The sequence below is a fragment of the Canis lupus genome, chromosome 15, assembly GCF_003254725.2.
Source record: "Canis lupus dingo isolate Sandy chromosome 15, ASM325472v2, whole genome shotgun sequence".
In the NCBI taxonomy this organism is placed as follows: domain Eukaryota; kingdom Metazoa; phylum Chordata; class Mammalia; order Carnivora; family Canidae; genus Canis; species Canis lupus.
This window is the reverse complement of record NC_064257.1, coordinates 30,671,363-30,684,372: the sequence shown is the minus strand read 5'-3', so window position 1 is coordinate 30,684,372 and position 13,010 is coordinate 30,671,363. Positions and strand designations below refer to the sequence as shown.

Here is a 13,010-nt window from a genome sequence, read left to right as displayed (position 1 = left end):
TATCTCATTTTCATTCTCTTATTTTCCTGCTTTTCTTCAATGTCTGTTGTTAGATTTTCATTCAGATCCATTCTTCCTTGAACATTTTGTAATTTGTGCTTAATTTCAGAAATTTGTCTTTTTTTTCTCTTACCTCTTCTCTGGATTGATCAATTCTCATTGCCTTTCCTACTGGATTTTTGTGCCATTTTTGTACTTTTGGTTCTAGTTAATATTTGTTTTTAGTATTTCCAAATACTTGCTTGAGGATATTTAACTCAATTTGAGATACTACTTTACAGTTTTCTAAGGTTTCATGGTTTTTAGTGTGTGTTGTCAGTTTTGTGGGGAGAATGTTCCTCAGCTGAAATGTTGTGATTTGCATTTTGTTGTCCTTCTCCTATAGCTTTGTATAGAATTGTTTTTTTGTTTTTTTTCCCTCCTCCCTATTCCTAGGCATTTTGTGGACAGGTTCTTCGTTCATAAATGCCTTCAGTCCATTTATTTATTTATTTATTTATTATTTATTTATTTATTTATTTATTTATTTATAATGGATGATGGTAGTAGTGAAGGAATTAGGTGGGAATACGTATGTCTTTCTGGTTTCTTCAGGATCCTTAATTTTCCCTTCTTTTCTTTCACTTGCCATATCTCCTGCCATATCTTTTCCTTTCCTGCCACATCTCCACAATGCACCTCTCTTCTCTTCATCTACTTCATCCTCAGAAGCACTGCTTGCTTGAGCCTGCATTTCCATCGCTGGTCCCCTTCAGTCCCCTTCTGTGTTGCTGCTGATGGGAACTACCAAATTCCAGTGTTCAGTATTTTGTCACTTGATTTGGACTGTGGGTGATTTTTTTTTTTTTTTCTGTGTCCTCTGGTCCCTTCTCTTTTCCATGGAGTCTCTTAAGTTTCTCCTCTCCTGTGCAGTGTAGCTATAGGTTTGCGAGGCAGTGGGAGCTCTCTGTTGGATTAGATATTTATTTGTTTACTTTGCAGGTAATTTGAAATTTGTGGTATTCAGTCTCCCGGTAATGCTGAGGATGGGGGGGTGGGGTCATGTGTAGTTTTATTTGCGCTCTGATTTTCGTATTTTTGAGAGGAAGAAAGAGAGGGAGAGATTGGTATTAAGGCTGCTACCATTACCCTCTTGAGTGAGAAATTCTAGAGGAGCGTTTTAAAATTCAGATTCTTAGTCCTAAGGACTGCTTCTCTTGGTATGAGACCAAGAGACTCAGAGACCTAGGACTCTGTATTTATTTTGAAGCTCTTTAGATGGTTTGGTTACACAGCTAGTTTTGGGAACTGCTTGCCTTGGACCAGGGATCAACAAACCTGTTCTATGAAGAGTCAGCTGTTAGGCTTTTGAGCGCATGACTAGTCTTTATGGCATATCCTTCCTTTTTTTAAAAACCCTTAAAACTATTTTTTAAAAAATATCATTCTTAGCCTTAGGCCTTGCAAAAACAGGCTGCGGGCAATTTTGGTTAACTCCAGTTTAAGAACATCTTCAAATGTCTCTTTCCGAACTTGGCTTGAGAGTTCATGTAATGTTTACTTTTTTCTGAGCGCCTAAAAGTATTTTTTTTTTAATTTTTTTTTTTTATGCTGTAAGCAACTTTGGATCTACTCACTAGTGTAAACCAAGATAGGGGTTCCAGTGCAGGCCTTCAGGTGGAAGTAGCAATATGCAATGGCAAGTGTAAATGTAGATGTTACTGAGTAGCTGCTTCAACAACAAAAGAACTTTATATAATCCCTGTAAAACACCTGATTTGACAGAATACTGCATTTTGATAGGTGCCGAGTATATTGACCACCACACTGTGTGTCAGTACATGAATGAGGAGCTTTTGGAGGATATGTAAACTGCAGATATCTTTCCAGAGTTATTTAAATTTTAAGAATTTATACCAATTTTTTTTGACTTTTTGCACTGCTGATATTGAGCTTCTCTGGCAGTATACAGGTTCAGTTGCTTCTTAAGGCAATTATTGATTTGTGTAAGACAGACGCAAAATAGCTTCCTATTCCCATGACCAGAGGGCATGTTTTTAGTCTTAAGGCTGTTACCATATTGTCTAAATGTATTGGAGAAGGTGCATGAAATCTTAACTGTATGGCTATCTCTACCACTTCTGATTCCCCAGCAGTTACTTTTAAACAGGCTTTACTGTGTAAGACTCACTTAAGGAGCAAAGAGATCATTCTGGAAGGGTAAGTATGAATAACAGCATGGAGGTGAGGAGGAGTAAGGCTTAATTAGCAGGCTCATTACTCATTGAGCCATTTCTGAATGTCAGTCACTGACAGATTCTCTTTCCGCCCTCCAAAAGAAAACATGAAATAGAGGTCAAATGGCCACTTTTTTAAAAATGCCTTTATTAAACTCTAGAGTCACATCATTTAATCCTTCTGTATTCCATGAAAGGATTGGTTTCCATTGTAGAATCACTTAAAACAAGTGATTCTATTTATTATGATTTTATTTATTATGAAAGACACACAGAGGGGCAGAGGGAGAAGCAGGCTCCTCACAGGGAGCCCAACCTGGGACTCGATCCCAGGTCTCCAGGATCACCCCCTGGGCTGAAGGCGGTGCTAAACCGCTGAGCCACCCGGGCTGCCCAATTGTAGAATCACTTTGGTTTGAAACATAGGGTTAAAAAAAAAAAGTACTCTCTCAGTCACCTTTATTTTTGGTCACAAGTCACCCTATTTATCTACATTATTCACTGATGAAGTCAGCATTTAAAAGTCTTTCACGGGATCCCTGGGTGGCGCAGCGGTTTGGTGCCTGCCTTTGGCCCAGGGCGCGATCCTGGAGACCCGGGATCGAATCCCATATCGGGCTCCCGGTGCATGGAGCCTGCTTCTCCCTCTGCCTGTGTCTCTGCCTCTCTCTCTCTCTCTGTGACTATCATAAGTAAATAAGTAAAAAATTAAAAAAAAAAAAAAGTCTTTCACATAAACTCTTAGTTTGTGTGGGGAGGCGGGGTAGTTAGTAGGTTTGTAATTTTGCCTGATGCAATGTCCTTGACTCCTCCACTATTTTAAAGATGTTATGATTTTCATTTCCTTACCTAACAAGAAAAGGGGACACAACTAGTTAACAGTTTCATTCCCTCTTCCTGCACCAGGGTCCATTTTTCATAGATGCAAGAGTGATCTCAGAACACAGATCAGACCATAGCACGTTGTAATTAATTATCAAACGCAAAAAAAAAAAAAATTATCAAATGCTTTGCCACATCCCACAGGGCCCTCACTCCGAATCTGGCCCTCTCCAACTCTCCCAGCTTACCCGCCGTGGGTCTTTGCTCCGGACTCTGTGCACGAGCCGCGTTGGCCTTCCCTCTGTCTCTTTGGGACATTTCAGTCTCGTTCCCACCTCAGGACCTTCCCCAGGGAAGTTCTTCCCCCACAGTGAATTCTAGCTGCTTCCTTGTCTTTATTGAGGACACTCTCAATTGCTGTTTGTTACCCCATGCTAAAATAGTGCCCGTTCCTTGCACACTTTCTTTCAGGTATTTGTCACTGTTAGAAGACAGAAGAGACAGATAATTGCTAGAATTCAAGGTTCATTAGGGCCAGAACACCGTCATCTACACCACTGAGTTCCGGGTTCCTAAAATACTGCCTGGCACTCAGTAAACACTCATGTGGAGGAATGAAGGAAAGTTTTTGCCAGTCTATATAATTTTTATTTCAATGATAATCTCTTTCATTATTGATAAGAACAGTAGTGTAACTCCTCTAACTCCACTCCGCTTCCCTCAGTGTTAATCAAGGGCTAGTTTATTCAGCTGAGCTTGGGAATGAATGTACCTGGTGGCACCTCTTACCTATCTGATCTCTGATCCGTGAGTTGTACCAGTAACCCTTTTTTTTTTAAAAGAAGGAACATTTCAGCGTTAAGGATAAACCTAATAGTGTCTCTCTCTCTCTCTAACTATAACTAAGAATGTTGTTTTCTATTCAGTTACCTTTTTAGAATGTTTAATATTTAGTCCTATGAATTAGGTAATGAGGAGTTGCATTTACCGAGACTTTTGTTTGATTACCAGGAAACGTGAAGATGGCTTTTGTTTCTCGTTTTTAACAGGAGCATGCTTTGTGTGCTTTCTCATAAGAACGACTGCGTTGAGATTTCTTTAGAAATGACTTCACCATGAAGTTTCCTTGACTGTTGCCCCCCACACAGAGGGAGTTCTTCTGGCGTTTCAGTCTTGCATGGAACCCCTAGAGTCCCCTGAATATATAATCACGTGCTCTAAAACTGGCTATTTCCTCAGTATCAAAGGACCTATTCGGGCAAATCATTCTTTTCCTCAATTAGTTTCTCTAGGAAACTTGAAGATCCACTGCTGTCTTCCTTACCTATTTATTGTAATGGTAACCAGACAGGGTTAGGTTGAATTTACAGTGAACTGAAACCTTTTAGGTTTGTGTTTTGTTTTGTTTTTCCCCAGATTTCGCTATTCTGTACTTACATATGGCTTTTTCCCCCCTCTAAAGAAATCTAAGTGCAGAATTTAACATTTATACGATTTCACCTTACTTCCCTTTTTGTCTCGCACATCGAACATGCAGTCTGCCACCAATCTAGGAGATCTCCCCTAGTTGTGGCATCTGAAAATTGTGTGTCTTCCATGTTTTCATTTAGGTTTTTGACGGAAAGACAGTGGACAGGATGAACGTATAATTTAATTGATAGTCTACTCCTGGTGAAATTATGAATAGCCACATCTGATTTTCTGATACTATAGAGAAGAAATGAACACTGGTGCCATTTAGTACCAGGAGAAATAAGCAAGGACAAAAAGAATGGAAGGAACCGCTTCATGTATTTTCAAGGAAGTGTAAGTAGTATTTCCGCCAGTGCAGTTTTCCTGTGAAGATAGTAGAGGAAGTAGATTTGTTCTGTGGCATTTTCAGCCCTAAAATGAGTAAAGTGTCATTATAAGCTTGGTCCTGTGTTCTTCCATTTAAGGTATGGTGAATCAGATATTGCCATTAGTGAGTTAGGAGGAGAATATTTGAAAGACAAATTAATCTCAGTTGGAAACTTTCTTAAAATGTTCATTAGTGTGCTAGAAAGATTTGGGGAGGGTATAATCACTGCCTCCCACTTCCCAGCACACAATCGAAATTAAACTCCTGTGGATAAATCACTCAAAACAGCTGGGCTCTGCATAGGAGTACCTCAAAAACTGGGCCCTGAATCCATGAAAAATACAAGGTGTTTAATGTCCTGCAGGGTCTGTATTCAGTATCATTTGGCAGTGATAAAGAAAGCTATCTGTTGGTTCTTTATTGCTTTCCTGGCACTATTGGGTATATGAAGTACTTGTTACTATTCAAAATGGTGAAATACTTTTTAGACTGGCTCTGTGATTGGGTTTTTTGTTATTTTGATTTGGTTTTGTGGTGATGGTTGTGGTAGTGGTTTTTGGTTTTGGGAGGGTTCTGAATATTTTTTTGATTCATAATGGAGACTGGTTCCTATGGAGTTTTCTTCTAAGGAGAACTTGTGACTCAAAGTTGTTAAACCCCTAGAAAACCAAAAAACACTTTATTTTTGTTTTTTGTTCTGTAATAATAATAACTAAAAATGACTGCTTTGTAAATCTGGGAATTATAATTGTTTTATGTGAATTTAGAAGGGTAATTACCTTAAGAATGTGGGAGAGAGAAAATTTTGTTTTATGTGAATGTGGCAGCAGGTCTACAACTAATAAGCTCCATCTATTTGCAACTTCTGTACCTTTGGCAAAATAAAAGTGGTGCCTTAGAGAAGACTTTGTGTTCCCCAGACTTTGCATATGTATCACTTTGTTACTCTTTTTTAAATTTTTTTTTTTAATTTTATTTATGATAGTCACAGAGAGAGAGAGAGAGAGGCAGAGACACAGGCAGAGGGAGAAGCAGGCTCCATGCACCGGGAGCCTGATGTGGGATTCGATCCCGGGTCTCCAGGATCGCGCCCTGGGCCAAAGGCAGGCACCAAACCGCTGCGCCACCCAGGGATCCCCACTTTGTTACTCTTTTATTGTAAATGATATCTACAAAAACAGCAAAGTAGAAACACTCCTCTCATTAAAAATTGTAGTAAATGTTTATTTTTCAGATCTTTTGTAGAACATAATTTTTAAATGAGCATCCCAAGTCATGCGGTTATATCAGATACTGACACACACAGTCTAACAAAATATATCACCAGTAATTCTGCAACCATAAGTTGTGTAAACTGTGTCTGTATTTTTTTTTTTTTTCCTACAGTGCTTGCTGTGGTTCTGGGTATCCCAGGTGAATTCAGGAAATATTTATTGTTGAGAGTAAATGGAAAACTTTTGGTTTTAGCCTTTTATTCTGTACTTTCTGGGACGTCAAGAGCTCCTGCAGTGAGAGAGGGGAGATCAGGAGGTTCTCTATCCCCACTACCCATCTACAGCTTGGATTCTGTTTACATCATAGGCACTCACAAGCAATGGATTAGCTGCCGGAAAAGTCAACACCTTTCTATTAATTAACCCCTTTCCTGCAGTGAAAAACATTTTGATGACAGTAAATCTCTGAGGTTGTAAAAATAAATCTTTTGACCTATATAGATTTAAGTATTCTTTAAGTAACATTATTTTCTCAGAACCTTTTATCATTTGTTTTTGAAATAATTATACATAAAAGTGAGTCCTGACTAGTTAGGACTCTGAGGTAAAAGTAGTATCCTCTCCCAGAAGATAAATAGCATACCTAACCACTAGAATCGTAATGGAGCATGGGCAACCTAGAAAGGACTCTTTTCCTTCATGTTTCTAATATTGGTAACCAGTGGTTGGATCACGTGAAATATTTTGATGATCATGAACTTGAGTTGTGGCCACTTTTCTGGAATGTAGTAAAAAATACTTCATTGCTTCAGTTGTGAATTCTCTAACAGTGGTTGGGAAGGGTATAAATTGAATATTTGCATACTTTTTCTAGCATTAGAAAATAAAGTTAAATAGTACTCAGTTCATGTAGTGAAAATTTAAGTGCCTACCTTGTGCCAGACTGCACACTTTTAATTGTGAAAAGCGAGAGCATAAGCCTAATTGCTGGAACAAATTGAGGTTTTCTAGTCTTTTTTTGAAGAATTCTCTTCTTGGTATGTAAGCTCGACATTACCTTTTCCCTTTTTTAGCCTGTTTTTTATATGTTTTTATGTTTATAACATATAATGCTTTTCATCTAATGAGCTTCAGCAAATATTGATTGTAATGAAATTTCCTGATCTGTTCAACATAGGATCCTTCAGAATTAAAACTCCCAGAAAATTTTAGTGACAGATAATTGTGCTGAAGTTTTGAGTGGGTGAACATCTCAGGGAAGTCAGGTACCATGCCTCTGTGAATGTACATGCAAAAATAGGGTAGAGTGGTGAGAAGCAAACCACACTGGCTGGGGGTGAGTTCCAGCTTTGTTGTACAAATTACTTACTAAAATGGAAAGTAATGGTACCAATCTCGTAGGACCACATGGTAAATTAAAACACTATGGAACTGTTAGTTGGTATTGTTGGTGTCTTCATGATAATCATTCAGCTTCCCGTAAAATTGATAGCACAGTGTTTTCTATATAGTAAATATCCAAAATTGGGTGGTTTTTCTTTTACATTTGGCAACAAACCAAAGAGGTACTTTGAAGTGTTTTTGCTCTCAGATACACTTTCAAAGAATTTGCTTTTAATGCTACCTTGTGGCCAAAGGTTCCTTCCCACCCTTAACTGTCCATCCTTGTATTGGCCCAAATACTTGTTATTTTGCATTTTCTGGCTAGTTCTGAAAATTTCTAGTGAGACAGTCTTGAACCCTGTATGAACTTAATGCCCACTTTTTTTTCCTCCTTCCCTCCAAATTATTAAAAGAATCAAATGACTTATATTTACTACAATTACAATTAAATAATGATACAATTATAGTTTCACATATATCCCTTCCAGAAGAATGTATTCTGTACAGAAAGGGATGATTATCTTGTTCTCTACTGTGTCCTCAACCTATCCCTCAGATACACCTTGAATGAGGAAAGTGTTTGAATATCTCTGTCTTTTCATGCTAGTCTTAGTAAGGGATCACAAATGAATGTACTTGAATGTTGGTCTTTACTTCTTCTGTAACTAGGCTCATTGAGGGAGGTATGCAGTTTATAGATTGAGTTAGAAAAATGCAACTTTACGACCTTGAATAAATGAGAAATGAGGTATAGGCTGTTACTGATTCTTTACTGCCTGAGTATAATCTGAAGGGCATGGTGACCCAATGCTAGGTATGACACCCACTGTTTGTACCCAATGCTAGGTATGTGCCACTGTTTGTACTCATGCTATACTCATATTATTTGCATTTCTTAATGTGTGTCATTTAAAAGTTTCTAATCAGTTGTGCTAAGTGAAATAAGTCAGAAAGATAAATACCATATGATTTAATTCATATGTGAAATTTAAGAAACAAATGAGCAAATGGGAAGAAGAGGCAAACTAAGAAACAGACTTAACTATAGAGAACAAACTGTTGGTTACCAGATGGGAGGGTGTGTGTTGGGGGGGTATGGGTGATATAGGTGATGGGGATTAAGGAGTGCACTTGTTGTGATGAACACCAGGTGTTGTGTGGAAGTGTTAAATAATCATTATATTGTATATCTGAAACTAAAATTACACTGTATGTTAATTGGAATTTATTTTATTTATTTATTTATTTTTTTAACACACACTGGATTTCTTTTTTTTTTTTAATTTTTATTTATTTATGATAGTCACAGAGAGAGAGAGAGAGGCAGAGACACAGGCAGAGGGAGAAGCAGGCTCCATGCACCGGGAGCCCGACGTGGGATTTGATCCCGGGTCTCCAGGATCATGCCCTGCGCCAAAGGCAGGCGCCAAACCGCTGCGCCACCCAGGGATCCCGTTAATTGGAATTTAAATAAAAACTGAAAGAAAAAGTTTCCAATCATGGATGGTACATATAAGCCCAGTTGCCCTTATCATGAGGATGGCTCTCCTTAAGCTTTGAATTAAAATTAAAATTTTAATTTATTTTATTTTATTTTATTTATTTATGATAGTCACAGAGAGAGAGAGAGAGGCAGAGACACAGGCAGAGGGAGAAGCAGGCTCCATGCACCGGGAGCCTGATGTGGGATTCGATCCCGGGTCTCCAGGATCGCGCCCTGGGCCAAAGGCAGGCGCCAAACCACTGCGCCACCCAGGGATCCCCAAAATTAAAATTTTAATAAAGGAGTAATAAAGGAGTAATGTTGGATGCTTATGAGAGGCATGTTAAGGATATTACATTCATTCTTTTTTCATCCTATGGCAGCCTTTAAGGAGTTGATAGCAACAATTCTAATATTTATTTCTAGACTTGATCTATAACTCTTACATATGACAGAGTCTGAAAACCCATGTTATAGAGAGAATAGAATGGATAAATACAAGATTTGGAAGGAAAAGGAATTGAGCTACTCACTGGATATTGGGGGGAGAGTGAGAATCAGAGGTGTTTTTGAGCTTAAGTGGTTGACACTTAGAAACAGGAAAGAATAGAACAGTGTTTCCTAAAGTATTCTGTGAAACACTGGTTCCAGGAGATATTAATAGGTGCTCCATGGAAAAAAAGAGTGGTTAAAAATAAGTTCAGGAAATGCTACATATAATATTTCCCTCTTGTAAATTCACAAATGTGCAAGGCTATGAAAAGTTTAACTAAAGAAACCTATGTACTGTGCTGACCTTTTCACATCATAGCTATTACCATGCTATAAATTAGCCTTCCCTAAGACACCAGTTTGGAAAAGGCTGGTCTAGAGGAATTTGGCTTTTGGTAATAGGAATGGAGTTTTGAGGTTTGAACTTGAGGTTAGAACTAAAAATTAAATTACCATCAAGGTTTTGGAGATGAGAGAGAAATGACACTTGAAAGTATAGATTCATAGGCACACTGAATGGAAGCAGGAGACAAAACTTGGAAAAGAAAACACTTGTAACCTGTTAAAACCCTGACCCTAAGACAGTTGCATTCCATGTAGGTCTTTCAGATAAAGGCATAGCTTTTCAGTATATCACGTATATACAAATATCATACTAGGCTGAGGGAGAAGCAGGCTCCATGCAGGGACCCTGATGTGGGACTCGATCCCCACGCCCTGAGCTGGAAGGCAGACGCTTAGCCATTGAGCCACCCAGGCGTTCCATTATGCTAGATTCTATATAATCCATAGTAGTCAGATAATGAGGACTAGGCAGTGTTTATAATTACAGATCTACAGTCCTAACTTTGAGTACTGATAAGAGTAGAGGACCCCAGACTTTGCTGGGATGGGTGCAGAAGCAGAAAGTAGATGGCAGAGAAGAAGGAATGCTCAGAGAGTAGGGTGAGGGGGACTAGAAATTGATAGGGAGCCATAGGTGTTAGATAAGAAAGGTTTAAGATAATAACAACTATTTATACATAAGAAAAGTGAGCTCAAGGAATAAGAGAAATGATTTGCTTAGGATTAAATATTAGTACGTAGAGTCAGGATTAGGATCTTGTCCCTTCCTTATTGCCTCTTCTGTACTCTATAGAGACTTTAGAAAGGAAGAGATTGCTAATGATGATGTTGAGACATCTCTTCTTCTCCTGGGAGAATGAAGATTGACTATCCCCCCAAAGGGCCCTCCCAGGATGGGAGTTGTATCCCTTAGTAGATTTACCATGGCAGAGTGTCTGAGATTTTCAGGCTTTGAAACCCAGTTCATCTAAACTCTAATAATTGATTTTTTTGGTCAGGCTCATATTATCAAAGCTCATGAGATGGATATAAAAATCACAATGTCAAGTTATTTAATTTACAGTAAAACAAAACAAAACCTGCCTCTGCAAACAGACTCTCAGGTCTTGGCTAGCACATTCCCTTCCCTATAGATTTGCCACATTGGGAAGCCACATTATAATTAGAAGGTTGCTGAGTGAGTATATAGGCAGCACAAGTAGTAGAGTATGTTTGGAACGTTTAACGTAGTCAGGCTGTTCTTAACCTCTCACAGACCTGGTTACTTCACCTAGGACTTGGGAGCAATAATAACGCATTGTTCAGAGTGTTTTGGGAGCATTAGGTAGAGTTAAACCATAAATGTTCTGCTCTTAATTCTGATAACTCAAAAGAAAAAAAATCTTAATATCAGTGTTATAATTCTTTACAGGATACAAATACTATTGGAATTTCATTGTGGTTTAGAATACTCTCTCCTAAACAGTGCTTAATGAGAAAGGCCACATTTTCTTTTTCTGTTCTAATGATTGTCCTTTGCCTGGGCTTTCCTGGTTGACTAGTCCATTTCTGATTGTGAGGCATTTTTATTTTTTTTCCTCCATTAAGTTAAATTGACTCATTCTGTCTAGCTAATGTTGGATCTTGAGTCCTGGGTTCCATTTTGCTCTTTTTTAGGATACTTAATCTGGATGCTCAGCTCAATCAATTGTATTAGGTTCAGCCATATGAAACTGCTGATACTGTACTGGTTTTCATCTATAAAAATAGCAGTCTCATATGGCTTAATCTAATATACTAGTTTTAACATTTAATTCCTCCCAGATGGTCCCAACAGTTCCTATTATGAGAGAGTAAGTCTGTTGACAGTGCGTGAAGCTTTTCCTTTCCATGCAAAGGGCTGTACCATTTTGCTCCTTTTCTGGTGATCAAGTTCTGAGAAAGTTGTATCATTGTTATGTGTGCTTGTGTCTTTTGTGTAGCGTGCCATTTTTCTTCTCTTTACATTTGTTCTCTTATTTTTTTTTTTTTTTTTGCTCAGGCCAGCACTGAAGATATGAGAATGATCATTTGTACTTGATAGTTTCTAGTGCATTTTTAAACTAAAGATTATTAAGCCAGTGAATGCTGCTCAGTATACATTCTATGCGTAGTATAACCTAGATCATAGGTATTAACAACTTTAAGAACTGTTCCTAGTTTTGATAGGGATATTGTAGGTCAGTATCAGAGTTGGCAAATTCTTTTGTTGCACTGCAATTTTAATAAAATGGAGATAGATCAAAGTCAATGCCTAACAATTGAAGAGAAATTCTTTGGTTTTATATTCTTAAATAACACCCAAAGCATTTAGGAAAGAAATTAATCTGTAGCTTACTCTGACAAATTAACTCATCTTCTTTATTTTCTGGTTTGTGTCTATTTATACTATGTGAATTCTGCATGGTTATAATAATTGGATAGATGTGTATTTCTGTGTTTCTCCATGAGTATCGTGTCACAAAGAGTTTTCCAGGTTGCTGTTTAATTTTCTTAATTGTTATCTTTAAGTCTCTAAGAATCTTCAATAGTTAATCATCTAATTTTAATTGTAAGAAGAAAGTCTTTTTCTCTCTGGAGTGTCCTTCTCCTGTTCTTTTTAAAAGTAGACCCATCTAGTTTATAGATCAGCTGTTATAAAATTCTGGTTGTGTGATACAGCCCCTCTTGCTTTTTAATTTCTAAATACTATTAGATGTCATTATATATATGGACATCACATTGAAATTTTTTTTAAAAGATTTATCTATTCATGAAAGACCGAGAAAGAGAGGTAGAGACACAGGCCGAGGGAGAAGCAGGCTCCCTGTGGAGAGCCCCATGGGGGCCTTATCCTGGATCCTGGGATCACTCCCTGAGCCAAAGGCAGATGCTCAACTGAGCCACCCAGGCGTCCCCATCACATTGAAATATTGAATTAAATGTCTTTGTTCATTTAATAAATATCTATTAAGTGTCTTCTGTATTGGTAGGCTAACTTAGGTACTGTAGAATGTGTGCTGAATATGACAGTTTATTGGAAATTAATTTAAAATCTTTTGCTGCTAATTATAACAAATAGTTGTCGTTTATTGAGTGTTCACTATTAAGTGCCAGGCACTAAGACATAGGGATGATTCTAAGATATTTCATGTATCAATTCATTTAAACCTCCTATAAAATTAGGAGGTTAGATGGTGCTATCTCCATTTTACAAA

General features: G+C 37.8%; 1 protein-coding gene across 5 annotated transcripts in view; it reads left to right on the top strand.

The window, feature by feature from the left end:
• Positions 1-13,010, top strand: part of ATP2B1 (ATPase plasma membrane Ca2+ transporting 1) — a 128,285-nt gene that overhangs the window by 29,358 nt on the left and 85,917 nt on the right. The window lies entirely within an intron of this gene.